The sequence below is a fragment of the Ruditapes philippinarum genome, unplaced genomic scaffold, assembly GCF_026571515.1.
Source record: "Ruditapes philippinarum isolate M1 unplaced genomic scaffold, ASM2657151v2 ctg5035_1_1_1_1, whole genome shotgun sequence".
NCBI classification, from domain to species: Eukaryota; Metazoa; Mollusca; class Bivalvia; order Venerida; family Veneridae; genus Ruditapes; species Ruditapes philippinarum.
The window spans coordinates 67,355-92,076 of record NW_026864468.1 but is presented as its reverse complement, the minus strand read 5'-3'; the positions used below and the strand labels follow the sequence as shown (position 1 = coordinate 92,076).

Genomic DNA, 24,722 nt, shown 5'->3' with positions numbered 1-24,722 from the left:
CGAAGACACATTAACTGTCAGCATAATTAAGGAATGTCCACTATTTAGTTTGTGAATCAAATAATAAATCGTTCTCGAAGAAGATGTACTTTAAAGAGAAATAATTTCTTCATTTAATAGAGCGTTTTATTTTGCATTATAGACAATGGGAAATTGATTTAAATTAGATTAGCAACCATATGCGTTGAAAATAGCTGTGAACTGGAAAATTCGCGATTTGCCGAAATTCATAGTTTGCATGCGATGGTAGAAAATTAATGTTAAGAAATACTTTGAGAAATTAAGGGTATTGGAAACTCTAAATTAGAGCACCATATTTATAGCTGCAATTTCTGTGTGGTCAGTACAAAAGATGTCCAGCAGAAAAATCGCATAAAGTAAGTAAATGAAAACACTCCCCCCTACAAACAACAGATTGTTAGTTAATATTTCATGTAACGCGAACATCATTGTTTTAGCTGGAACCAAAAATGATGTTGTTTTTTTTTGGTCCCAGGTTTTTGTTAACATGATAAAAATAATATATTCATGTTTTAAAAAAGGTTTGTGGGAGAGAGTAAGGTAATATGCTGCATGCTTATACATATATATATTAAAACAGATTTAGATTATTTTGGAGGGCGACTGATTGGTTTGCAGATGTCATAGCAATGTATTCTGCAGTATCGTCTACAAACAAGCAGATCTTGAAATTTATGTTTTGTGGGATGTCATTTTTATAAGTGCGAATCAAGAGTGGTCCTAGAACTTAGCCTTGGGGACGCCTGAGGATATATATATTGGGTTTGAGCTGCTGCAATTAAGCACAACTGACTGCAGTCTATTATCTACAAAACTTTTGACCCATCTTAAAGTTTGACCGCTGATTCCATTTTCGTGTATTTTAGCAGTACTTTCTCATGACTGACCTTATCGAAAGCCTTATTGAAATTTAAAGAATCTTGCTTTTTTCATAGACTGAGGTGACTAGGCCCTTTACTAACATATACGTAACACATGACATTTTTCCCTGAAACCATGGTGGAGTTGGTAAAGGATGTTTTGGTTGGTAAAATGTTTGATAATGAAAGAGGAAACTTTGTAGTCCATAACCTTACACAAAACACATGTTAAGGAAATTGGCCTATAATTTGCAAGTATTGACCTTTCTTGAAAATTGGGGCTACAAATGCAGATATCCATTGGGATGATAAAAAGAATTAATCGAGATAGCTTTTGGAAAATAACCTCTAGAATTGGAGCGAGCACTTAAGGAAATGTGTTGAGAATTATTGGTTTTATTTTATCAAAGGCTTTATGAGAGTTTACGTCATTAAGACGTTTCTCAATCCACTTTGCTCCTTTTTTGATATCTGACAAAGAATGGACGGATTGACCATGCTAAGGTGACAGGGGAGATTTGGGGCTAAATACTGACTGAAATTTTTATTCAAAGCTGTAGCCTTTGAGTCATCATCATGGTGAAATTTATTTTCATACTTTGATGTGGGGACAGCAGATGTTTCTTGTTTTGACTGTTTAATAAAGGAGTTCAGCATTTTAGTGTTGGGTTTGATACCATTTTGGGCATTGATCAGTGTTACCTAAATTTAGGATGTCTTCAAGATACTGTTGATAAGTCTCTAAACACCACTTCTCCGCACTAGTTAAATGTTTTACATCAAATAACTGTTAACGATAAGAAAATGATCCAGATTTTATAAATCTTTTAAAGGCCTGGCTTCCTATTTTGATCAGTCTCTTTTGACATACAACGCATGTATCAATTTGTTTGGCCTAGGGAAGGTGATCCCAAATGAAAGTGTGTTTTTTTTTCAGATGGAATCTTCCTTTCAGTAAGAGATCTCAATTAAAAGTATCAGAGAAATTTTCCCATTACTCCTCTATACTGTATTTAGTGCAGAATATTTCCCATCTGTGCTCTTTTCATAGCTAAATTACTTGTAAGTCTACGAGATTGCATAAATAATTTTATGACTACTCAGTACAGTAGAGCGATAAATAAATAAATAAATAAATAAATAAATAAATAAATAAATAAATAAATAAATAAATAAATAAATAAATAAATAAATAAAAGGATATTACAGCCGCAGTAGATCTTACTGGGTTGCGCCAAATTAACTCCGTTGCGTATATTAGTCAACCATCCCGGTAAGTCAATCGGGTTGTCGTCGGCTATTTTCCTTAACCGAAGACAGACGGAAAGGGCCGAAATGTTGCGACTGCGGATGAGGCCAAAACATTGAATAGTGTTGAATAGTTATTATTTTTAATACCTTAAAATACTCGTATATTGTATACAGGTTTTGTAAAGTAAGTAGCTACAGAGTGGGTTTATCATAATTTTAATTTGAGCCTTGACAGAACACGTCAAAACATAAATTCATAGACCTGAAAAAGGAAACATTGTTTATCAGTTTTTCAGTGTTTATTAGGCCTACTAAGATAAGATAAGATAAGATAATCTTTATTTAAAGTCGGTTTCATAAAAACATATAAACATTAGCTATATAAGCTATTTTCCGACAAAACTTATTATCCTATAACAATTCAAACAAACAATCTGTATAAAAGAAAATATATAAAAGTATTAAGAAGATCAATGTACATTTATGAAAGACTCTGTAAAACAGTTAAGATTTATCAGCACATATAAATATGGGTAAGAAAGCATTAAATGATTAAAAGCAAATATACATTACAATCAAACATCACATGAAATTACATCATACAAGAATTCTATTTATGTACACAACCCTAAAATCAGAAAAAGGATTAGAATTTTTTAAAAATTTAAATTTTTAAAATAAATTAAAGTAAATGATTCAATTTTATTTTATTTAAATATAGTTGACCCAATTTCCAGTATTCCAGCACATATCAGTAGCAGCATCTGATATGTACTCAGTCATGAAAATATGGGTGTAACTAAAACATGTACAAGTATCATAATAATAAAACTTAAAATGTTGAAATGTTTGTGTAACAGATGCTGATCTGAGTTGGCCTAGATAAATTCATGGTCTAAGTTAATTACTTAATTAATTAGAACCAAAATAAAATAAAAGTAGAAATAAAAAGGTAAAAATAGACTTAAAGAAGCTATTGTCCCCTTTATGGGATATATGAAAAGCTGATCAGCAGCTGTCACATATACAAACACTAACATGCACTGACAAATGACTATACAAATATACACACAAGTAGCACATGAAAAGCATTACTTGATAAAACAGGTCTTATACAGCATTACTCTATGGCAGACAGAAATACAGGAAAAACAAAAGAAGAAACAAAAGAAGCATGCAGATTCATTTGATTCATATTTCAAAACTCAACAAAAAACATAACACTTAGGCACACATAGAACATTTGCATTTGAAGCCACTCCAGGTTTGGATAAGCCTCCGAAATTCACCGTAATCAGTTTCTGTTCTTAGTTCATTCGGGAGGCTATTCCAGACCTGGGTGGCCTCATAGCGAAAGCTTTTCTTACCATAAGTCTCTGTATTTACTCTAGGAACTTCAAGTGTGTTGCTATTTCTAAAAGAGTAATAAGAGGAATTTACTTTAATTAGTTCTTGAACATATTTTGGTGATATATTTTGCAGACATTTAAAAACTTCAATAGCTAATTGTCTTAATCTACTGATATGTAAAGTTGGCATATTAGCTTTACTTAAAAGAAATTCATATGATGAGCTGTAATCCTCAAAAACTATCTTCAATGATCTATGTTGTAACTTTTCAAGGTTTTCAGTATTTTGTTTACTACAAAAATGCCAAACTAAAGGACAATAGTTAAAATTTGAACGAACAAAGGATTTGTAGATTAACAATCTAGTATTTTGATTTAAGAATTTACTCAGTCTAGCAAGAATGTTGATTTGTTTTGCAGCCTTTTTGCAAATGTTAGATACATGTAAGTCAAAATTTAGTAAAGAGTTTATTTCAACACCAAGAAGTTTCACGCTTTTTTCACAGACAATTTCTGTACTATTAAGAACAAAAAGAGGTTAATTTTACTAGTTGTTTGTTTTCCAATACAAATTGCCTGAAATTTGTCCGGATTGGCTTGCATTAGATTATTATCAAACCATTTTATCATAGATAAACTTTCATTTTCCAGTATAGATTGTAAAGAGTCAATATTGGTATCACAGTAAGATAATGTGTTGTCATCAGCATAATTGTACACAGTGGCCAATTTAATAAAGTAAAAAGATGTCATTAATAAAGATGTTAAAAATAAGAGGCCCTAGAATGGATCCCTGGGGAACTCCCTTACTTATTGACATCCAGTCACTGCATGCTTTACCAAGCTTAACCCTTTGTTTTCTATTTGACAGGTAGTTGTGCATAAGTTCTGCGGCTGTGTCAGATAAGCCATAGGCCTTAAGTTTCAATACGATCATGTCATGTGGGAGACAGTCAAATGCCTTTGACAGATCCATGAGTATTGTTGCTACATACTCATGTCTATCCAAGGTATTTTTCCAGTCTTCTATTAGCCGTAAAAGAGTAGTTTGACATCCAAATTTAGATCTAAAAGCTGCCAGAAAATTATGAAAAATGTTGTCAAAGTATGAAACTAGTTGTTTATTTATTGATTGTTCAAAAATCTTCGAGAAAGTGGGCAGAATACTTACAGGCCTATAATTTTTCTTTTGAAAAGGATCTTCTTTTTTATAAACTGGAGTAACCTGAGCCATTTTCAGGGACTCCGGAAAAGTATTATTAATAAAGCATTTATTTATTATACATTTTATAGGCTCCGCAAGAGATTCAGCACCTTCTTTAATAATTTTTGGAGGTAGGTTATCAATACCTGTGGCCTTCTTACCATCCACACTGTGCAGAAGCTTATGCACTTCCTGAGATGTAACAGGTTTAAATACAAAATTATTATTGCTTTGGATTTTATCAGAGATAGCCTGTACACTAGGGTGTTGTTCATTAATCATTATATCACTGTTGATACCAATATTTTGAGCTATATTAACATAAAAATCAATTAAGTATGTTGCATACCTTATTTTGATCTGTTATTAATGTATCATTTTCATTTAATATAATTTGAGCATCATTTTTGGCTGTATTTTTACTAGAAAGAAAAGGTTTTTATAGTAGGCCAGAAATGTTTTGACTTTGGTCCCCCACCACACCTTTCAAAAAAAATATATTTGCATTGAGTTTCTTTTAAGTTTTGTAACTAAATTTCTCTGTTTCCTATATTTTTCCCAGTTTTTATCAGTTCTATATTTGAAAAATGAATTTCTAAGTTTCTTTTTACATAAATGGCTCTGCGGAGTTCTCCATTCATAAAAGGGGGAGATTCTTTTTTAACCTTTTTTTGTTTGATTGGTGCATGTTCATTTACTACTTCTTTGAATAAGGTTTCATTAGCCCAATAAATGTCATCGACATCGTCAAATATGTGGGCTACATGAAATGGTACTTGTGACAGGTCTTTGTTAAAATCCTGCTCATTAAAATTTTGTAGGATCTAAAATTTACATATTTTAGATTGGGTCAAGTTACATTGTTCTCTAATGGTTGTAGCAATAAAATTGTGACAGTCACTCAGTCCTGAATCAAAATTTATGGTATTACAGATTAGATTTGGTCTATTTGTTAGAATAACATCTAAATATGATGGCTCATAGTTTATCATTTGGCATGTTGGTCCTTTAATAACATTATTTAAGCTATATGTGTCACATATTTGAGTGAGGGGTTTACATTTGTCAGGTTTGTTTAAGTCATAGTTCAAGTCACCTATTGTTAAAATATGGTCATAGTTTAAGAATAATTTGTCTAAAGAAACAGTAATATTTTCAATAAAAACATTATCTTTTGTATTTGGGGGTTTGTAAATAGCTAAAATACCCCATTTTCGTTTCGCCATACAAAGCTCAAAACACATTGATTCTAAAGACTCACATTCAAATTCTTTCCTCCTTCTAAAAGGTAGGTCATCTCTTACATATATAAAAATCCCACCACCATGTTTGTTTCTATCTTTTCTCTCCATCTTATAACCTGGAAAATCATAAATATTATTATTGTATGAGTTATCAAGTTTAGTTTCTGATAGTATTAACATATCAACAAGCTTTTCTGATTAGATATCATGAATTTCTGTAAATTTGTTCTTCACACTATTAATATTTAGATGTGAAATAAGAGGTCTTTTTAAATTCGCTTTTCTGAGGTTTTTGAGTTCATTCAAGTGATCTACATCTGTGTTTGTTGAGGTATTTATGTCATCTTGGAACGAGTGGTTATTATGTTCTTCAGTGGGGTTTTGTTCAGAGACATAAGAAATAGTTGAGTTAAAGCTGAGATCTCCTTGCTGGAATATAAGACTGTCATTAATGTTATTCATATTAAAACAGGTAGAAGTTGTTTCATGATTTATAGGTTGTTCAAGGTTCAATGTAGGTTCGATGTTTGTGTCCTGCTCACTTATATTTGGTTCAGTAAATCCATTTATACAATTTGTATCTTGTTTGTAAGCTGAATGTGTACATTTCTGGTTTATTGATACATCATTACATGTTTTACATAGCCATGGGTCGTCTAGGTTGCCAAGCAGTATGTACTCTGCTGGTGTCACATTCCCACATTTTATATGAATCCAGAATTCACACGATTCACATTGCAAGGCTCGATGGTTTTTAACCACTGGTTTAATAGTACAGACACCGCATGGAAATTTTGTAGGTCCTGGGTTGGTTGCGATATCACCGGCTAGAATTATTAGTAGAAGTCTATGGCATTTTTGTGGTTGTAAAGCTTGAGCCAGACGGCTCCTACGGTCTCTAGTGTGGTAGAAAATTGACTCCAGAGGACTGATCTGTATTTCTTTTGCAAAAGTAAATTGATTCGACTTGCATTTGTGAGGATATCTGTCTTCAGAGAATATATCACGGTTATAGGTTGTGTGGTTTACCTGATTACTTGATTGGATTGTTTGTTCATTCTTTTTCAATACAACATCTTCTTTGATTGACGATAGGACACAATTAAGTAGAAAAGATATTTTCCACAGTTTAATGCGCATAATCATAATGATTCAGGCGCTCTGTTTACTGGTCAAGCACCCGGCGAAAAATCTGGGGTCACTGTGCCGTAAATACTTTACTTTGTTATTATGTTAAAAGGTTTCTTTTTACAAGATTAAAGCTAACATCTTTATCAGTTTATATCTTTGCGCCAATTGCGCATAGACAGTCTTTTGACGTTTTGTGATAAAATAATATTGTTGAATCTCTTACTTGTCATAATCACGACAATCATCGTTCATCATAATTCGCAGATGGGGTTCAGATAGTTTATTACACATAATTATGTTACACGCTCTGAAATGAAACAACAGTACACAATTAACAAGTATTTTTTTTAATATTTTATTTATCCACACTGAATAATAATAATAAACTGAAATAAACAAGACAACATAATTGATAACCGTACATATGCGTTTTATTTACAGACTCATATATACAAACACGTCAGTTTATATATTTTTCAGCTCCCCTAAACCGCTCCTGGATGCTACTGTCCTCTTGTCAGAATCTACTCAAGATCTTCGTCGTCGCAATGGTCATCCACTGTTTGGAATTGGTCCTAGGCCCATGATGTGACTTGAATTTTTCAAAAGTTGATTTGTAATTATGTCTCCGTCTTCATACTTGTCCCACAGGTCGAACAGCTTGTCATGGATGGCCTTGTACTGCTTCCTGCGTACCCTTGTCAGCATGTTCTGTGAGACGAGACGAGTTTGCAAGTCGACGAACTGAGCCTCACCATAAAGAAGAGGCACCAGAACGTAGAATGCAAGCTGCGCCCCGCCTGCACGTGAATTTAGACGTCTGTGTCAGCCTGCCATCCAGGTGTTTGGAGCCATGTTGGTCCAAAAATGGACAGCCTTACCCGTTAGAAGGATCAGAAACCTTATAAGGAGTATGAAAAGGCGCTGCCAAGCTGTAGCTGATAGTCACGGGTCACACACACACGGTATTCAGTCTAAAATTGTAAAAAAAAAAAAACACACACAAAAAAAAAACAACACAAAAAAACACAACAGTTTTAAAAATTTGGAAAACACGCTTCTTGTTCTGAAATCCTCAAAGAGGGGGTCATCCTCTTCTCTAGCACAAAATCAGTGTCAAACTAATTTTAATGATAGGGTTAAATTCGTGCTTCAGCTGAATTGATAAAACTTAAAACCTTTCGCACGGCGTTAATAAAATTATGCCAAAAATTATTCACACTCAAACATATGGTGCTTAGCAAAAGTTGAGTAGTATAATAATTATTTTAATATAGAGAAATATATAATGACTAATGGTTATATTACATAGGAAACAAGGGAAGTACTTGTGATAAGTGAATCTCTGTGATGTTCCGTTTACTACATGTAAAAATATACATCAGCATTTCGCATATTAGTGAACTATACGTAACGCTTAAATGATTTCAAGTAAATAATCATATAACTGTAATGATGCATGATGCAAATCTGGTAAGATGTGTAAAGAAAACATAGAAAATAGCAGTTTAGTTTATGGATTGTATATTTTTCTCAAAGACTTTGCCGAAATAATTAATAGATGATATGAACACAGAGCACATCACATATCAGCAGCCGAGAGGATAGATAATAAAGTTCCAAGTGTAAAGAAATATTATGGAGGGGAAGGATAAACCACGATTTACAAGGTAAGAAAGAGCAACTAGCTGTTATAAATGTAGTCGATCTAAACTGCTTTTTACTTCCGCTTAAGAATTTTATCTGGTGTTTTTGTAGATTTTTTTTTTAAATCAAGGCCAACATTATAAAAGTGGTTTATATTATTTAAAGTGAATTGGTTCGTCATGGAAGGACTGTTATATACTAGGAATAATTACAGTGATATAGTACATGTACATGTATTTAATAGTATTAGGCACAACATCAAACCACTGGAAGTTGTTGGTAGTTGTGATACACGATCAGATATTACATAATTGAGCCGCGTCACGACAAAACCAACATAGTGGGTTTGTGACCAGCATGGATCCAGACCAGCCTGCGCATCCATGCGAAGTCTGATCAGGATCCATGCGGTTCGGTATCAGTTTCTCTACTTGTAATAGAGTTGGTAAGCGAACAGCACGGATCCTGATCAGACTTTGCGGATGCGCAGGCTGGTCTGGATCCATGCTGGTCGCAAACCCACTATGCTGGTTTTGTCGTGACGCGGCTCATATTATTTTCCATTGATAGTTTTTAGTATATAAGACATAACAAACCACAGAAGAATTTTACATGGAAGTTGTTGTTAAGTGTGAGATACATGATCCGGTAATACATATTAGCAGATAATAAAATGTTCATAATTATATTCCCGTTAGTTAGTTATATATGTTAAAACACTATGTCAGTATAACACGGTGTTCCGTTTGGACAATCGTGCTTTTTATGTAGTCTGTACCCGCGATGCACGATGGTACGATGGTGAAAACGCGATGGCACGATGGTGAAATCGAGATGGCACGATAGTGAAAGCGCGATATTACGATGGTGAAAACACGATGGCGCGATGGTACGATGGTGAAAACACAATGGCACGATATGGTGTAAACGCGTTGGTGAAAACGCGATGGCACGATGGTGAAAACGCGATGGTACGATGGTGAAAACGCGATGGCCCGATCGTAAAAGCGAAATGACACGATGGTGAAAGCGCAATAGCACGATGGTGAAAGCGCGATGGCACGATGGTGAAAACACGAGGGCACGATGGTGTACACGCGATGGTACGATGGTGAAAACGCGATGGCGCGATGGTACGATGGTGAAAACGCGATGGTACAATGGTGAAATCGCCATGGTACGATGGTAAAATGCGATGGTACGATGGTGAAAACGCGATATAACATCGTGTTTCACCATCGTTCTATCGTGACATCGCAATTTCACCATCGTACCATCGTGTTTTTATCATCGTGTCAACGTACCATCGCGTATCACCATCGTACCATGTGCATCGCGGGTAAGGACGAAATAAAAAAAATCACTATTGTCCAATAGGAAACACCGTAGTATGTAGAGGATATTCAAGTTTTTTTTCAAGAAAATGCATTTTCTGTTTATAATATATTTCGCTTTTTTTACCTACAGTTCTCAAGACTTCTACTTAAATTTTCCGTATTGCCTGAATTATGCAGACAATATTGCGGCAAGACACCAGTGAAAATACGGAAAGTATGGTTCATTGCAGTGAAAAATAAAACTTTTACAGTTAGACTTCGAAAAATGAAAATGCGCATTTTCTTTCAACAATATTTCTCCAGATTTCATTTATAAGTATAGATCTGTGATAAATTGTAATATACTAGTATTCGAATATTCATTTTATATACAATACCAAACATTAGTATATAGATGCATAATACATGTACCAACATGAACGAGTTTGAGATATTGTCCTATTTTATGAATGGGCAATGTCTCCTTTCTATGCGAGATTCTGATCAGAACAAAATATCTCAGACTCTAGATTTAAAGGCGAGTGAGTGAATGAGTGAGTGAGTGAGTGAATGAATGAGTGATTATACTTTATTTACATGAGATAGAGACAATCATATCTTCCTTAAGATCTTCCACATACAACTGACTATTCATGCAAATTACTTAAACATAATCAAATCAAATTTAGCAAAAACATTTTGCAACGTGAAAATAGTAACGATGCAATGTCGAAACTTTGATATAGACGTCTACTAAATACTATAGTATATAGATGCATTTGTATATGTTAAATTTGTAGCGAAATTGCTATTTTTGAGAAGTGCGAATATCAAATGGAATATCGCTCCACAGTTGCCCTGTATGAGCATTTCGAAAATAGTTTACACAGAATCAAATGTTTATTAATATTACAAAACTACGTATTATAACATTTCAGGTTCAACAAATGGCTGATTTTAGTAGTTACTACTTTAGTAATGATGGTCGACTTTGCCCTGTTGTTTTCATTAGGAGCTCTATACATAGACCTTATGGAAACATATGAAACGGACAGAGCCACGGCGGCGGTGGTACAGTCCTTGATGACCGGTGTTACCCTAGGCTTTGGTAAGAAGATTGAACCTTTATCCTTCTAGAACCGAATTTGATCAGCCTTTGCCACCAATACAGAGCCAGGCCAGCCTGCACATCCTTGCAGTCTGACCAGGCTCTTTATTGTTGGCTGACTAACTGTATTTTATTTATTTTGATATCCACATAGTTGATTAGAGATATTTCCAAAAAAAAATTAAAAAATTCGGAGCTTGACAGGCCCTTTTTAAAAAAAATTTTAAAGCATGTTAAGATTTAAAAATTTCTTAAAAGTTCATGGTATTTAGAAAATGACGGGAAGTCCTATCTTTTAAAGGGTGAAAGAAGCTTAAAAGTATAAAGTTTAAATCTTAGGGGCGTAAAATTGATGGGCTATTTATCACCTTTTAAAGGCACATTTTCCTAAAGCAATAGGATATGAAAACGTTTGATAAGGTTTTTGGGGAAAATTTTTGGGAAGGGCATATCGCCCTTTTTACAATACAATTTTACCATAGTAACGAATGTTGCATATGTCAACAGCATTTAAGTTGATCTCTTTATGTGCTAATAGATATATTTCCACATTTTATACGTACATGTCAATGTCAGGTCCGTGATCGTAAAGCGGAATTATTAAATAATCATATTTTCCATGCCTTTTCATGGCTAACTTGGCCACAAAGATTAAAAGGCATTTTTTATGCGTTTTTTAAAAGCTATTTCATATATTTTTCTTCTTTTATCTAAAACTAACTCGGAATTGTCTATGAACTCCTACTACATTTCTATGCAGATTGCGCATGCGCGAGAAAATACTACTTCCGATCGATTTTTTCTTAGTTGTAAAAAGGTCTAAAATGTGAGGACTCAGAGTTATGTAAGGACAATAGAGTTTAAAATGTGAAATAACTTGACATAGGGAAGCAATTAGAATTTAAAACCAAAGTAGTATTTTGTTTGTTTTCCATGCAAAATACTAAGTCACTCTATACAAGCAAAAGCTGATAAGATGGTTAACCTTTACAGCCAATGTACTATTGAAAACTATGGAAAATGTCACAGAACAAAAAAAAAAAAAAAAAAAAAAAAAAAAAAAAAAAAAAAAAAAAAAAAAACAGAAAAAAGACACACAAAAAACCCCCAAAAAGAACCCCCACTTAGTCTTACTTTGAGCTTAAAGAGCCGTCAACGAACATAAATAATGAGTTTGTTTTCATCATATTTTGAATATTAATCTCTAATTAACATTTATGTAAACTTTGCTCAGATATTGCAGTTGAATCTGAATATCATTTCTAACTATGTTTTTTTTCTTGTAAGTTTTTTATTGGTATGTGCTTAATAAGTAAAGCAGTATTATTTTTAAAATGATTAAAATGGCAAAGTTCACAACATTTTTACTCGTAATTTAAGTAGGAAATTCTAATATGATCTATTTTTATTTAATTTGATAAAATGACAATTGTATTGCGATAAAGATATGTGAAATCATTATTTGCTTTGATCATTCATGTCTTTGTTTATTTTCTGAATGGTTAATGACATTTATTCTTGATGACATGCCAATAAATGACATTAAAGTGAAATATTATTTTATTCTCACAGGGCCAATAAGTGACATTAAAGTGAAATATTGTTTTATATCTCACAGGGCCAATAAGCGACATTAAAGGGAGATATTATTTTATATCTCACAGGGCCAATAAGTGACATTAAAGTGAAATATTATTTGAAATATTATTTCATATATCACAGGGCCAATAAGTGATATTAAAGTGAAATATTATTTTATATCTCACAGGGCCAAAAAGTGACATTAAAGTGAAATATTATTTTATATCTCACAGGGCCAAAAAGTGACATTAAAGTGAAATACCATTTATATCTCACAGGGCCAAAAAGTGACATTAAAGTGAAATATCATTTTATATCTCACAGGGCCAATAAGTGACATTAAAGTGAAATATCGTTTTATATCTCACAGGGCCAATAACGTGACATTAAAGTTGAAATATTATTTTTATCTCACAGGTGTGTTTTAGTGGAGCACTTATCTCAACACTCGGCCCCTTGCATGGTGTTACCACTGATAGCTAGGTTCTTGTACCAATTGGGGTTTTATTTCATCGTTTTTTGCTACCAGTATACACGTCCTTTACATCACCATTGGAATCACATCAGGTACTTAATTCTATTACTATGTTTTAATATACGTGTAATAAATGTTTTATAACTTACGTGCAATTATTTTTGTATAACTAATCATAAGAAATATTTGCATCACATTTGTTGATCCATATTCAATGTATAAAATATTGTATATATGCTGTACTAATGTAGTAATGTATGTACTTAGTCTAGTACATGTATTTAACTCTAACATGTTTTTATTTAACAAAGCTTTATATTAATTTTCGCTCAATATCACGTTCCATTTAACTTGAACGTTTAGTTAAAGCGACATTTGTTATTTTTTATAAACGTCATTTTTTTCTAAAGAAGACTAAAGATCGAAAGCTAAGAAAATCGTTTGTTTTTATTGAACATACAATATATAATATATGTTTGAATTCACAGCATGTAAACGTCTATTTTTTTCCTTTTAATGAAACATATAGTGACCAATAATATTACAATTACAAATATATCTCCAGTTCTTCCTCATTTCTAGCTCACCTGAACAAAAAGTGCTCAGATGTTAGCTTTTAGGATGTCCTCCATTGTAAGTCGTTGTCCATATTTTCTTTAAAAAATATCTCCTGACTTCACATGAATGATCATTAGGTGGTCCTCTTTTTATAAATGGTTCCAGTCTGAAGCATAAATAGGTCGCAAGAGCTAAAGAAATAGACTTGAAAAGTGATTTAATTAATGGGTTCTCACAGCAATGTTCTTTACAAAATTCTTGATTTAGATTTGTCTTCGATTTAATTACTATTATTATTTTCATTAATTCATTTATTTTTTCTGTTTCATGTATAAAGCGATTGGGACATCACTGTCACACGTTAGTTGTGTAACAGTTGCAGGGAGAGTATTCAAAGGCCGTCATCAAATTATGAGCATAACACATATTAAACACGCGCCGTTGGTTTCGCTTCACTTGGCTATCCATATTCTTCTGTCGTGGTTGTCGGTCATATTCGGACTTACAAGAACATTTTTATACTGGAGGTATCACTAGCAATACATTTAAATCTTGTGTATTGTTTGTTTTATCAACCGAAAAGCTCTTTCCTGCCTGGACCACTTGATCATTAGCAAATTTCAGAAAGTGGTTTCAATGCCAAAACCACTAGCACTCATTCCAATTAGAAACGATTTACAGATGGAAAAGATTATCTTATCGATACCCCAGGACAGAGACAAATGTGATACATTCCTTAAATTTGAAACATACTGGAAGTATCAGAAACGGGGTTTATTGCAGAAAACATATGATAATATTGCATATATTCTAAAAATAACGATGAAGAAAGAACTGAAGTGGACATAATAAATAATGACAGAGAAGATGATTAGTTAGGGATAACAATGGTGAAAAAGTGTTTAAGAATATCCTACAATTTTTATTAAAAAGATATCGAGTGTTGAAAAAAAACCGATAAAAAAGAAATTTTTCAGAGAAAATTTATCGCTGATAAAAAAAGGAAGGTTTACAGTCCAAAAAAAATAAATCAACGACTGGTAGAAAAAATGAAACGCCAGCAGCTAAGTTAGAAACGACAAAAAGTATACTAAAGTAACTAAAACTTTGAAAGACATTTTAAAAACCAGTCCACTGTCTCTTAAAAGAAATTAATGACCAAACCATTAACGTTTGTTTAGTTTTAGCATTCGCCTTTTCGGAAACATTAGTTTTAAATGGGTTTATCTAGGGAGTAAAATTAGACATTGCTTATTGTGGAAAAGGGTGATTGAGTTCTCGAAAGGGCTATTTCATTCATTTTAGCATTCAATTGCTCAAATATTGGGTTTAGTGATTTATTCCTGGACTTTTTGAAAAACGAAAAGGGATTAATTCTTTTGTGTATCCCGTGATCTCCGCAGTTTCTGGATTTTGGCGGACAGTTTACTGATTTATTTCTCAGGACTTTATCAGTTTTAATTTGATTGGAGTATCCTTTTTGTGGTACTAAGCGTTCGTTTGGTATCGTGGTCTTCTTCAAACAAATGCAAACATTTTAGAATCGTTGATCTTAGAGCAAAGTTGCCTATAGCAGTGGGATTTCTTATATCAGTCAAAGGTATTCTAATTGTGGGTGTTGGGTCCTCCTGGTTCGGTTTGAGAGAGTTCATTTATATTATCCTCTTACTTTTTACGTTTTATTGTTTGTTTTTGTTTACTTTACGTAGATAAAAACAAAGCAATCGTCATTTAAAATATTTCTAGCACCGCTTTTAAAACAAATGCGGTGTTAATTTTTCAAATAATGAAATATTTGGTAATTTAATAATAAACAATTTTAAAAAAAATAAACCCCCAAATATTTGGGACAAAAAAAAAACAATAAATTTGGATTTAAGTTAAAAGCCCAAACTAGTAAAGGGTAAAATTTTGGATGAATATTTCCAAATTACCACAATTGGGAATTTGATGATTAAGTTCCATGTGTTTTTTTTCAAAAAAGGCAAAACATGGACAGACAATAGAATATGAGTTTTTTATGGCCCGAAAATTCCCCAAAACAAGAAATAGGGACACCAATATAACAAGGGGGTGCTAAAGTATATTTTTCTCACTCCCCTTCGTATAAATTCTCGGCCCTTTTCGCCGTCAAAACTTCGGATTGGAGAATTTCAATTTCAGAATCGTTACTATAATTAAACATGACTTCCTCTATTTTCAGGTGCTGTTAAGGACTTTCCCGGTTTCATATTGGTAGTGTAAATCCATGACAAAATTATTTTCTGCCCAAGCTGCCCGCAGCAATATTTTATCTAGCTGCAATGTTTTTACGAAAAGCAACGAAGGAAGTCATTAAATCAAAGCAACACTGTTAGATTTAAGTAAAACAAGAATTATTTTATTCAAGTTCACATTGTAGAGGTGAAATGTTTTACAGAAAAAAGTGAAATGTTAAATAACAATGTTTAATGAAATCCATGTGTTTCATTGTATTTTCTGTATTTAAATTATTTGCTGTAACTATGTTTAATTATTACTATGTGTTATGCAATAAATATATTGAAAATTGAATCGAAATTTCTCAGGTCTATAAAGAATAAGATCGGAGTTACAAGCAAACCGCGCGGTTAAAGCTCAAAAAGGCGTAAAAGCGTTTGTACCTGTGGATCGGACGAAGCAGGTTCGATTTCCGGAGGTGCAAAGACACTTTCGCTGTAAATTGATCATAAAAAATTCCTTTCCTACGGTCATTATCGCACTGTTCCTGCTCCTGGCATGTAGGGGAAAATTCAGTTTTCCTTGCCCAAAGAGAAGAAAAAATTAAGTATACAATTAAGTACTGGTAAAAAAGCTATGACGCTTGCCCAGGGGAACTAAGAGGTGGGATTTTGAAACTGTTGAGATCTTGGTTTGAATTCAAAATGACAGACTGCCCGTGATTCAGAGGGTTAAACTATAAAACACCAAACCAGCCACCACGTAAACATAAAAAAACCATACATGATTTAGATAAATACTTTTTTTTATAATAAAGAATATATGAAATTTAAAAAGGAAATATATCAAGTGTTAAACATCAAAAAAGCGAGATGACTAAAACACAACAAGAACTGTTGTTGACCATTAATAATATATATCATAAAAGGGTAAGTTGCAAAATTTTAAAAAGAACAAGGATTAGGCTTATTTAAAAAGGTATCTCAGGCTAATTGAATGCAGGGTTTACTTTAAATTTGTTTGAATTTGAAAAAAAAAGAATAAATTCTTCCCGAGATCAATAATGTAATGAAAGAAATACAAGTGTTTCTCGATTTTAATTGCTAGGATCTATTTTTTTTTCTCAGTAAATTAAAGATTAGAATGCTTTTTTTTATTAAAATATATGACATCAAGTCATGAACTTCTACACACTGCAACAGTCGTTTTAAATTTTAAGCCGGGCAGACTTAAATTTGCATAATCTGTAGATTTCGGCAATATTAATATAAGTAATATCTAAATGTTCATTTCTTTTGTTTTTGACAAATATCCTAAACAAGAAGCCCCCGGTTTTGAGCCCGGGTTGATGCTCCCCGAAATAGGTTTTGGACACAGGAAAGTACACCTCTTGTAGTTACAGAGTTATGTCCCTGGAAAAGTTCAAAGTGCAAAAATTTTCAAAAATAAGACAAAGGCAGTTTACTGTTTTTATTGCAGCTGCACTTTTAATTAATTGGCAATCTATCAACACTACAAAAGGTTTCTTGTTTGAATACCTCTTATGGTTTTCGAGTTATGATCCCGGACAAAGTTCAAAAAGTAAAAAATGAAACAAAGGGCCCCAATAACTACAAAATTTGGCAGAGTTCAAAGTTTCTTGTGCACTGCACATCTACCCCATTGAGATCTATCTACCTACAAAGTTTCTGTTGAAATCTCTTGTAGTTTTAGAGTTATTTTCCCTGACAAGATTTTTTAAAAAAGGGTAGATAATTTCAAAATTGGGCAAAAAACAGAGTTTATGGTTTTTTTTTTGTGCTGACCTTTTACCTCAATGGGAAATCTATTATAACAAAGATTGCATGTTGAATCTCTTATAGGTTTTTACAGTATGCCCTTGGAAAAGATCTTTTCTTAAAGGGGAGATAATTTTAAAAAAATGAGGCTTAAACAGAAGTTATTGTTCTTTCGCACTTGGCATTCTAACTCAATTGACATTACTTCTACCAACAATGTTTCATTGATGATATCTCTTATAAGTTTTTTAGAGTTTATGTTTTTCCGAACCCAAAGTTCAAAGTGTTTTAAAAAACAAAAAGGGCAATAACACCAAAAATTAGGCAAAAAAAAAATTATTTGTTCTTAGCACTGGCATTACCCATTGAGATCTATTTCCGCTACAAAGTTTTTCATGTTAATTTTATAGTTTTAGAGTTAACTTCCCGGACAACATTTTTTCTAAAAGGGGAGAAGCTAATTCAAAACCGGGGCAAAATAGAGTTATGATTATTTGAACTGGCACTCCCCCTCAATGGGCCCTCTTACCCTGTATTGAAAGTTTAAACAAATTACTCTTCAAAGGGTTTTTCAAGTTATGCACCGGACAAGACAACGCACAGACAAAGTACAGAGGGACAAGGTGGCTTATAATATGCTCTCCCTTCGGGGAGCACATTAAAAAATTTCAAGGAGAATGTTGACCAGTTTGTAGACCCAATCCACTTTAAACATGCAAAATTGAATTAAGTTTATCCAATGTGTAGTTTTTTTATCTACCAGAGACCACTATATATAAATTATTATATGTTCTCTGGTTAATACCTGACAACCTGACCAACATGAACAGTTTAAATAATACTTTCAGGGGAAAAATTTCATTCATTTCTTTTTACATGTATTTATAATGCACGACACATTTACTGTTAAGGGAGGTAACTTGGTGTCATATTGCAAAAAACCAAAAACCCTAACACAAGTTGATCCCCTTTGCTTTTTTAAAACAGTTTCACCAATCGCAACTTTTCGGCCCTTTCCGTCAGTCTTCGGATATACCATATATTAATAATAGCCGAATTGTTCCGATTGCCATGATTAATATAGTTAATGGAGATTTTTGGCGCAACGGGCGTAAGCAAGTGCAAAATTGAAATAAACAAATATTTGTATTAATGCTTACTGAAGACTTTTTTCTGTAATTCCAAAAGCAATGTTATTTGCTTATAAGTCTTAAATTTTGAAATCGTGTTCTAATCTCTGTAACGCCCACGAAAATTTGACGAAGACACATTAACTGTCAGCATAAGGGATGTCCACTATTTAGTATGTAAGTCAAATAATGAATCTTTCTCGAAAAAGATGTACTTTAAAGAGAAATAATATCTTCATTTAATAGAGCGTTTTATTTTGCATTATAGACAAGGGGAAATGATTTAAATTAGATTAGCAACCATGTGTTGAAGATAGCTGTGAACTGGAAAACTCGTGATTTGCCGAAATTCATAGTTTGCATGCGATGGTAGAAAATTAATGTCAAGAAAAGCTTTGAGAAATTTTGACCAATTAAAGCTTCCATTCTAATATTCATTAAAATGCTAAATTACTTTTAATTTGATTAATAAATGAATAAACGCAGATTAAGCTATTTTTATTTCAAAAAGTCATATAGAAAGGTTAAAATTCTGGTATTTTCAAAAAAGTCATTATTGAACATACATATAAATAATGCATGATATAAACATCCCTAAGAATTGCGCATGATAAACATTCATTAAGCTCATTATGCAAAAACATCTCCGTACGTTGCCCTTAGAAAATGTCAATTTTCCCACCATAAAATCCTTCAAAACCTCAAAATTGAAACTATTTTTTTTCCATAAGATTCAAGAGTAGACCTTTTCGCGATGCACTCAACTTTTCTTAGTAAAGGATAGTTTAACAAAAGCAACATAGAGAGAGGGTATAACAGAAAGAGGGTATAATACTGTAAAAATGCTAAGTTCACTTACTTGCACAACTACTTCATGTTTGAAGTGAATGCCTTTAAAAAAAACTTCCGAACAGTTCGGAAAGAAACCGATTTCCATGAGCTAAATTTCACCAAAACATAAAAAAATAAATTGCCATTTTGACCTACAATGTATCTCATTCTATATAAGCATTTATCTTGATTATCTTTTTTAAACTATAATCTTTTGAACAACTGCTAGTTTCACTACGATTTGATTCGTGGCTTAAAGTCTCATTTGAGTTGTTCTTTTTAATTCCAAATCCCTGTTAAAAATTAACTTCATTGTTTCAAACAATATAACAAACACTTTCATAATTTAACAACTTTGTACAAATACATATAGAAGCTTTATAGCTTTCGGCTCTATAATCCTTTTTCAGTCATGCTTCTAATTATTGTAAATGTATTGTTAACATGTTATATTCATTATTTGAGTTAAACCACAAAAAAGAATGTTTAAACAAATCAGACTTCTTTGTATTGTCGAGAGAATAGCAGAAACAAATTCGTACGCAAATCTTTTCGTACCATCCATGAAAACTAAAAAACAGGGGACAATCTGCCCCTTTTACCATCTGCGGCTGGGGGGTTAAAAAGGGCAGATAATTAAGCAGAAACGGTTTAAAGGATAGTAAGCCCCTTAGAATTGCATTTCTTCATTTCAATTTTGATAGTTAACAAGTATCCCAAGTTTAAAGTGAATATCTTTGATACTTTTTGAGAAAAATGTTAACCAAGAAATTCAAAAGGGACATACTTGAGGAAAAACAAATCATAAAGTTATCTGTCCTTTGAAGTGCATTCCAGTTTAAAATCTGAACAAGTATTACATACACGTTTGAAGCGATTTAACTTTGACAGTTTTTGAGAAATTGACCTAAGAAGAAACAAGAAGCGCCGCAATGCGACAAAAACAAGGCATCGTGATCACAAAGATTTAAGGATCAGGATCAAGCTCAGGATGAAATTTAAAAACTCTAATATTCTTTATTGTTTATCCTCATAGATTAAATATCTTTTATTAATTTGATAAAACTGAACTTGCAATAGCAAGATTATGAAACTTTAGAATAAATTTATCGTTATTTTTAGTTTAAATAATATTCTATTTATAAGTATTACATTTACATGATAATTGACAAATAATAAATAGTACGGATTGAGTAGTAAGCTTGAAAGCTTTTTTAGAAACTCTTTCCGTTATCGTTATTTTTGCATGATATGGGCATTTTACAGTTGATCCGAATATTGATCCTGGTCGTATAATTGATCCTTATTTTGATCCGAATATTTTTGTATTTGTTTTGTTATTTGTTGATTTTTTTACCAAAATAATTTGGTTTGTTTGCAAATCAGCAATATTTTTTTTATTTTTTACTTTTTGAATATTTACCATTTAATTCTAGCAAAACACGATTAATTTTAGTAGCATAAAACAATGAAAATAAAATCAGGATTTCTGAATCCTTATCCTAATTTTTTCTTAGTGAACACGGGGCCAGGTTTTCAAGGACCAAGTATTAATGTGACAGGAATTAGGAATGAAATATGACAGTGAAGAAAGAATGATGCTGATATTTGTACTAACACAGAAAGTTGGTTTCAATAGTTCAAAATAAAAATATGCCAGATACATGAGTAGCAATGCCATGCTGTATTGTAATGTAAGCTACATACATGCTTAGTTAAGTATCATTAGGTCAAAGTGTACTGAAGTAATTGAGAAGAAGCAAAAAATTCTATTGTAAGCAAGTAAACTTGACCTTAATCTCAAATATCTTAGTAGACATCTCAAGCTCTTTCTTAATATAAGCTACCCACACAGCAAGTTTTGTGTCAATAGGTCAATTGGTCAAAGCAAATTCAAAAATTCAAGTTATTACGTGAAAACTGATTTTTTAACAGTGACCTTAACCTTTTTCACAGGCACCTATGTAGCAATCCAACGTTACAATTTGACTTCAGCTACCCACATACTAAATTTGATGTCAATAGGTCTAAGCAAACTCAAGTGATTTTGCGAGACTGAATTTCTATTTTGGCAACAGTGACATTGACCTTGATCACAGTCATCTGGTTAGCAATCCCAAGCTGCCTCTTGACATAAGCTATGGATACACCAAGCTTAGCGTCAATAGGCCGAGGCAAACTCAAGTTATTGAGCGGAATCAAAATTTCTATTTTAGCAACATTGTCCTTGACCTTATTCACAGAACCCTGGGTAGCAGGTAGCGGGGGCGGGTTTGGAAAACGTGTGTGACAAGTTCAATGCTAGCTATGGCTGCACTGAACTGCTCTGGGAGAAGGGAGTTCAGCAACTGCAGGTGGTACGTTCCAATGGTATACAGTCCTAGGAAAAAAGGAGAATTTATAAGTGTCTGAAGTTCCTGTGAATAACCTAATACACAGGGGATGACCATTGTGTGGTGTTCGGGAGAGGGGTGTCACATATTCTTCGATCGGGATAGCAACCAGAGCATGGTGATTATTGTATAAAAAAAGAAAAATCTAGCATTTACACCCCTGATTTCCAGGTTTTTGAAGCTTAAGGGAGTGAAGCATGTGATCTGACAATTATCTATCTTGATCCATCGGGCTGCTCTTCTTTGGACATTTTCAATATGATCTATTTGTATTTTGGTGTGTGGAGACCATACTTCGAACCATATTCAAACTGGGGTCTGACTGAGGTTTGGTATACAACGTACTAAATGGATGGGGATTTAGACCTTTATGTTTCTGCTAAGGAACCCTATAAGGTTTTGGTTTGATTTCTTGGATGTCCTATTTCTGTGGGCATCCTTTGTAAGATTTTCTGACTTATCCACTCATAGGTATTTCGCTGAAGCAACAGATTCTAATTGGACTTCAATCCATGAAGGTAGTATTGTGTCGGGATAGGATGTTCCTTTTTTTGGTGACATGGATAACTTGACACTTGGAGAGTTTAAATTCTATATAACACTCCAACTTTCCCTTTTCTTACAGATTTAGATTATTTTGGAGGGCGACTGATTGGTTTGCAGATGTCATAGCAATGTATTCTGCAGTATCGTCTACAAACAAGCAGATCTTGAATTTTATGTTTTGTGGGAGGTCATTTTATAAGTGCGAATCAAGAGGGGTCCTAGAACTTAGCCTTGGGGACGCCTGAGGATATTGGTATTGGGTTTGAGCTGCTGCATTTAATCACAACTGACTGCAGTCTATTATCTACAAAACTTTTGACCCATCTTAAAGTTTGACCGCTGATTCCATTTTCATGTATTTTAGCAGTACTTTTTCATGACTGACCTTATCAAAAGCCTTAATGAAATTTAAAGAATCTTGCTTTTTTCATAGACTGAGGTGACTAGGCCCTTTACCAACATATACGTAACACATGACATTTTTCCCTGAAACCATGGTGGAGGTGGTAAAGGATGATATGGTTGGTAAAATATTTGATAATGAAAGAGGAAACTTTGTAGTCCATAACCTTACACAAAACACATGTTAAGGAAATTGACCTATAATTTGCAAGTATTGACCTTTCGCCTCTTTTGAAAATTGGGGCTACAAATGCAGATTTCCATTGGGATGGTAAAAAGAATAAATCGAGATAGCTATTGGAAAATAACCTCTAGAATTGGAGAGAGCATTTAAAGAAATGTGTTGAGAATGATTGGTTTTATTTCATCCAGACCAAAGGCTTTATGAGAGGTTAGGTCATTAAGACGTTTCTCAATCCCCTTTGCTCCTATTTGGATATCTGACAAAGAATGGACGGATTGACCATGCTAAGGTGACAGGGGAGATTTGGGGCTAAATACTGACTGAAATGTTTATTTAAAGCTGTAGCCTTTGAGTCATCATCATGGTGAAATTCATTTTCATACTTTGATGTGGGGACAGCAGATGTTTCTTGTTTTGACTGTTTAATAAAGGAGTTCAGCATTTTAGTGTTGGGTTTGATACCATTTTGGGCATCGATCAGTGTTTCTTAAATTTAGGATGTCTTCAAGATACTGTTGATAAGTCTCTAAAAACCACTTCTCTGCACTAGTTAAATGTTTTACGTCAAATAACTGTTAACAATAAGAAAATGATCCTGATTTTATAAATCTTTTAAAGGCCCGGCTTCCTATTTTGATCAGTCTCTTTTGACATATCAATTTGATTGACCTAGGGAAGGTGATCCCAAATGAAAGAGTTTTTTCCAGATGGAATCTTTTTTCAGTAAGAGATCTCAATTAAAAGTATCAGAGAAATTTTCCCATTACTCCTCTATACTGTATTTTGTGCAGAATATTTCCCATCTGTGCTTAGTTTAGTTTAGTTTAAACATATTTTATTCCTTTCAATTTTTACAATATGTACAATGCAAATATATAGAAAGAAAAATATATAAATACATATAAATCTGTGCTCTTTTCATAACTTTACCACACAGCTAAATTACAAGTCTACGAGATTGCATAAATAATTTTATGACTACTCAGTACAGTAGAGCGATAAATAAATAAATAAATAAATAAATAAATAAATAAATAAATGAATTTTAATAAATAAATAAATAAATAAATGAATGAATGAATGAATGAATGAATGAATAAATAAATAAATAAATAAATAAATAAATAAATAAATAAATAAAAGGATATTACAGTAGATCTTACTGGGTTGCGCCAAATTAACTCCGTTGCGTATATTAGTCAACAATCCGGGTAAGTCAATCGGGTTGACATCGGCTATTTTCCTTAACCAAAGACTGACGGAAAGGGCCGAAATGTTGCGACTGCGGATGAGGCCAAAACATTGAATAGTTATTATTTTTAATACCTTTAAATACTCGTATATTGTATACAGGTTTTGTAAAGTAAGTAGCTACAGAGTGGGTTTATCATAATTTTAATTTGAGCCTTGACAAAACATAAATTCATAGACCTGAAAAAGGAAACATTGTTTATCAGTTTTATTTATCTGTTTATCAGTGTTATATATCTAGAATCGATAAGAATTCTAGATAC

At 32.8% G+C, this 24,722-nt stretch overlaps 1 protein-coding gene and 1 long non-coding RNA gene across 4 annotated transcripts in view; both read left to right on the top strand.

Annotated features, from left to right (window-relative positions):
* LOC132725713 (uncharacterized) overlaps positions 1–24,722 on the top strand; it is a 67,350-nt gene that overhangs the window by 27,699 nt on the left and 14,929 nt on the right. Inside the window, exon 1 of one of the 3 annotated variants that reach the window (XM_060710900.1) lies at positions 2,193–2,316. The exons of 1 other annotated variant lie outside the window; for it this stretch is intronic. The gene's annotated coding sequence lies outside the window, so the exon portion shown is untranslated. Of the gene's footprint in view, positions 1–2,192; positions 2,317–24,458; positions 24,572–24,722 lie in introns of those variants that run through there. One more of the 3 variants, XM_060710897.1, reaches the window with a different exon arrangement.
* On the top strand, positions 8,410–11,177 carry LOC132725717 (uncharacterized). Its single transcript, XR_009625100.1, has 3 exons — positions 8,410–8,730; positions 10,175–10,258; positions 10,962–11,177. It is a non-coding gene; the product is annotated as an uncharacterized LOC132725717 (long non-coding RNA).